Here is a 5,832-nt window from a genome sequence, read left to right as displayed (position 1 = left end):
TTAAATAATCTCGGATTAAAATGATATAATCTCGGGCCTTACAATTACAATTTGGGATGAGATTATAAATTATAATTTTATCATTTTTCAATGATTTTAATAAATAAAAGAAATATATAGGAGATAATATTGAAATTTTAATTATATGATTTGATTAATATAAAATAAACAATTAATGATTTGATCAATGTGAATAAATAATAAATATCTAAAATATATTTGATTGTATTAGATCATTAATCCTTTCAAACCGATTAAACACAACATTAGTATAATAATAATTCAGGTAGATATGATCATGATTTGAAAATAGATGGTTCCGCTTCCAATGAAAGGTGAAACTTGAATTGAACCCGCTCGGTATAATTATGATACTGGCTTTACATGGTTTTTAGTGCTGGTTTTGGTTTTTAGCAGTTCCGATTGTGATTTGAATCAACTTGAATTAAAATCTATTCTTTTAAAATTTAAGGTAGAAGACATAGTGAAACTAATTCAAAAATCATTTAGTTTACTTGGCATTGAGAAAAATAACAACATACTGAATTTTTTTAAACGTAAGTCCAGTTTGCCTTATTTTGTGAGACTGATATCTTATTTTGGTCATTCATAAAAAAGTATTACTTTTTATGCTAAGAGTATTACTTNTCGGTGTCTCGTATATCAAGAGCATCATATATGTATTATATTCGATTCCATCAATATCATAATTTCAAATGATAATAAAACTCAATGAAACTTACGTCCAGTTGTAGCTCGTGTCGAGAGGAGTACGGTACCGTGCCCGGATTTAATTTCTGATAGCCAGAGCTCGGATTCAAAATCGGATCACCGGTACTTGCAAAATTAAATTTCTGGTATCAAATGAAGCTTGAGGAATTCTTTCTCGGAAACTCTCGGTTCCTTGATGAAGATTTGAAGGAAATGAAGAATTTTAACGTTTTATATGCATGATGTGACAAGTGTCACACTCAACTTTCCATAATTGCACTTTAGTCCCTCAACTTTTCACTATTTGCAAATCGGTCCTCGCTCAATCTTTTAATTAAATTTCAATCCTAATTAATTACAAAAACCGTGTAATCTAATTCATCATTCCAAAAATTCATAACTTAAATAATCTCGGATTAAAATGATATAATCTCGGGCCTTACAATTACAATTTGGGATGAGATTATAAATTATAATTTTATCATTTTTCAATGATTTTAATAAATAAAAGAAATATATAGGAGATAATATTGAAATTTTAATTATATGATTTNAACATATGATTGGGCTTATTGAGAAAGTGGTGGGCCTGGAATATGTGATTCCCAACGAGTTACTTGATGACATCAATTTGTTGTCATTCTCTTCCTCATTTGACGGGTTTATTGTGAACTTCAATTTGATTAAGATTGATGATAGCCTTGAAGAGCTAGTCAATATGATTATCACTTATGAAGCTACCATAAAATAGGAAAATGATGTTTCCTAATTGGGCTTCTTGTCAGGAACGAAAAATAGCCCACAAGGTAAGGGAAAGAACTGTTATGCCCCTCACAAAGAAAAACAAACCCAATAAGAAGCAAACTCCGAATGATACTTAAAGGGCCCACAAAGTCCGATAAGTTAGAACATATTTGTTTCACTGCAAGAAGAATGGACATAAGAAATTATCTGGGCCAAAAATGTTTTGGAAATGATAAATGAATGTCCAAATTAAACAAGATTTCAACAACAAACAAAAGAAAATTAGAAGATCCAAATCCCGCACAAATATGGCACGCTAGACTAGGTCATATTCCCCAAAGAAGGATGCACAAGCTAGTGGGAGAAGACATGTTTGACTTGTCAGACATAAATTCTCTACTTACTTGTAAGTCCTGTCTAAAAGGAAAAATGATCACGACTCCATTCGATGGAAACGTGGAACGTGCGCATGGTCTACTGGATTTGATCCATACAGACGTTTGTGGCCCGCTAAGTGTTAGCACAAAATTTGGGCAATCCTACTTCATTACCTTTACTGATGACCATTCGAGGTATGAGTATGTTTATTTGATGAAACACAAATCTGAAGTGTTTGAAAAGTTCAAAGAATTCAGATCTGAAGTAGAAAATCAGCTAGAAAGAAGTATTAAGGCACTTCGATCTGATCGATGTGGAGAATACTTGAGTGCTGAATTTTTGGGTTATCTAAAAGAGAATGAGATTCTCTCACAGTGGACTCCACCAGCAACACCACAATTGAATGGTGTTTCTGAACGTCGAAATCGAACCTTGTTGGACATGGTTCGATCCATGATGGGATTCATTGAATTGCCTAGATCGTTTTGGGGCTTTGCGCTTGAAACTGCGACAATGTTGTTGAATAATGTCCATATTAAAGCAGTTGATAAAACACCATATGAGATATGGATGGGGAACCTCCCAAGTATTCTTACATGTGAATATGGGAATGTCCTGCTTATGTGAAGCAGACAGTGGGAGACAAATTGGATAGTAGATCCACTTTGTGCTACTTTGTAGGATATCCAAAGAATTTTGTTGGATATTATTTTTATCATCCTAGTGAAGCAAAAGTGTTTGTTTCAAGAAATGCCACCTTTTTGGAAAGGGAATTTCTATTAGATAGAAAAGGAAAGATGATAGAACTTGAAAAAGTTCAAGATATTCCCTCAACTTTAGAAGTTGAACCTAATCCCCTAGAACCAGTAGTTGAAGTACAAGCTCCTAGAAGGTCTGATAGGGTTATTAGACCACCTGCCAGATATACACTTCTTCATGAACAAGGCCATGATGAGCCTTGTGTTGGATGTGATCCAATGAATTTCAAAGAAGCAATATCTGATACTGATTCAACCAAATGGCTTGAAGCCATGCAGTCAGAAATGGACTCTATGTATTCAAACCAAGTCTGGACATTAGTGGATCCACCTGAGGGAATCGTTCCCATAGGATGCAAATGGATCTACAAAAGAAAGCTTGGGGCGGATGGAAAGGTAGTGACCTTCAAAGCAAGACTGGTTGCAAAAGGTTATACTCAAAGGCAAGGGGTTGACTATGAGGAAACTTTTTCACCAGTTGCTATGTTTAAGTCCATTAGAATACTACTAGCCATAGCAGCATGGTATGACTATGAGATATGGCAAATGGATGTAAAGACTGCATTTCTCAATGGAGACATCAAAGAAGAAATTTATATGTCTCAACCTGAGGGATACACATCAGTAGGAAGTGAACATAAGGTATGCAAACTTCAAAGATCAATTTATGGTCTCAAGCAGGCGTCAAGGAGTTGGAACCTCAGATTTGATAGCACTATCAAAGAGTTTGGTTTTGCTAAGAATCCCGAGGAACCATGTGTGTACAAGAAAGCTAGTGGGAGTGCAGTGACATTCCTAATACTTTATGTTGATGATATCCTGCTCATTGGGAATGATGTAGGATTACTGCAATCAACTAAAGTATGGTTGGCCAGTAAATTCTCCATGAAGGACATGGGTGAAGCATCTTATGTATTGGGAATACAGATCTATAGAGATAGATCGAAGAGGATGCTGGGACTCACCCAAGCCACTTATATCGATACCATTCTTAAGCGATTCTCTATGGAAGAGTCCAAGAGAGGATACTTACCAATGTGTCATGGTGTTACTCTATCTAAAGCAATGTGTCCCAAAACTGAAGAAGAGATAGAGATGATGACACGTGTTCCATATGCGTCAGCTATTGGTAGTATCATGTATGGTATGATATCGACACGTCCTGATGTTGCTTACGCTTTGAGTGTTACAAGCAGATATCAGGCGAACCCTGGTCCAATGCATTGGAAGGCCGTGAAAGATATTCTTAAGTACTTGAGAAGAACTAAGAACTTGTTCATGGTCTATGGGGGTGGAGAATTAAAATTGGAAGGCTACACTGATTCTAGCTTCCAATGTGATGTAGATGATTCGAAATCGACCTCTGGTTTTGTATTCATGCTTAATGGTGCGGCTGTATCTTGGAAAAGTTCCAAGCAAGACACCGTTGCGGATTCCACCACTGAAGCTGAGTACATTGCTGCATCTGCTGCAGCTAAAGAGGCAGTTTGGATGAGGAATTTTGTCCAAGAGTTGGGCGTTATTCCTAACGGAGTTGATCCAGTCCCGGTGTACTGCGACAACACTGGTGCCGTTGCGCAAGCAAAGGAACCAAGGTCTCATCAGCGATCCAAACATGTACTGAGGAAATTCCACATCATCCGGGAGATTGTGGGAAGGGGAGACATATCAGTCCAAAGAGTCCCCTCTGCAGATAACGTTGCCGATCCACTTACGAAGCCCTTGCCAGGACCATTGTTTGAGAAGCATCGCGAAGCAATGGGATTAAAGTTTATGGGTAGTTGGCTCTAGGGCAAGTGGGAGATTGTTAGAGTAGATGCCCTGCAAGTCAACTGTTGACTAGGGATTTTATTGACTCAGTTGTAAAGAACAATCTTTATTTTAATATAATTCATTATTTCATGGTTTGTTATTTCTTTATCTGTATACCCATGATTTCAAACATAGATAAAGACCTTGATTATACTTTAATACAAATGAATCGTAATTCGATGTTGAAACTCATTTGTAAACACTGTATGATCTAAATTCGTTCCTAGTCGATTCAGCCGCCTAAAACATGGATAAAGGTCGCTTGAGCTCGAGACTAGCATCTGTGATGTTGTGTACTGCGTTTCTTGGTAAGGGCATAGAGATGTCCAAACATACAGATGGGTAGTCATATGATGATTATACCGAACAACCCTCCCTCGGACTTTCCAAGTGGTTATCATTCATCGAGAGGATAAGTCCGTGGTTATGATTGTACACCATTAGTCCTTACGACCCGGGACAACACTGAGGCTCTATATGCTAGGGCTGTGCTTTGACTCGTTTACCGGCTCCAGGAGAGTCATCAGGTGGCGAGGTTGGGTATAGTTGCGACACATATAGGAGCCAGTGCATTGTAGTCGGGGATTCACCGCTCACCTACGGGTGTGGATATCCTATGTGATCTGATGTAATAATAGTGCATGGAATCTCTGGCCAGAGTATGAGATGTACGTTAGAGAAAGAGTTCTCCAATAGTACACGCGATGCCACTATTATAGTTATCACATAGTTATCGAATTAATATGCAACCCTCGATGAACCAATGGTTGCAGATTCGATCGGGATATATGAGATGAAGGGACCGTACTGTACGTTAATCATAATCGACTGGTTCTTGTAGGCACTATCAGCGATACCTAGGGGATCATGGGGCGATGCTACTAGACGCTCTTACCATGATCCGATGGGTGCAATCAGAAATGAGTTCTGACATTCTTGATCAAGGTGTTGATGAAAAGAATGGGGCTAACTAGGGTAAGCCCGAATAAGAATAAGTGTTATTCTGAATCACAAAGAGTTGTGAACCCACGGCTAGCTGTATCCCTGAACCATTGAGGGTCACACAAGTACTCGATCATTTATTCCCGTTGAGAGAATAAATTCAAGTAGTTGAATTTATATATTATAGTAAATTCAAGGAGTTGAATTTATGATAATTAAATTTTGAGAGAATAAATTCAAGATGTTGAATTTATATTATGATATAGTAAATTCAAGGAGTTGAATTTATGATAATTAAATTTTGAGAAAATAAATTCAAGGAGTTGAATTTATGAGATAATAAATTCAAGAAGTTGAATTTATGAAATATCGAGGGAATAAATTCAAAGTGTTGAATTTATAAAACATGAGAATTTAATTTATTAAACTCAAAAGTTGAGTTTATTGAATATTAAATTTTGGAGGTAATAAAATTCAAGGAGTTGAA

Source organism: Primulina huaijiensis, chromosome 1 (assembly GCF_012295235.1).
Source record: "Primulina huaijiensis isolate GDHJ02 chromosome 1, ASM1229523v2, whole genome shotgun sequence".
NCBI lineage: Eukaryota > Viridiplantae > Streptophyta > Magnoliopsida > Lamiales > Gesneriaceae > Primulina > Primulina huaijiensis.
The sequence above is the reverse complement of the archived record's forward strand: the minus strand, read 5'-3'. Positions refer to the sequence as shown.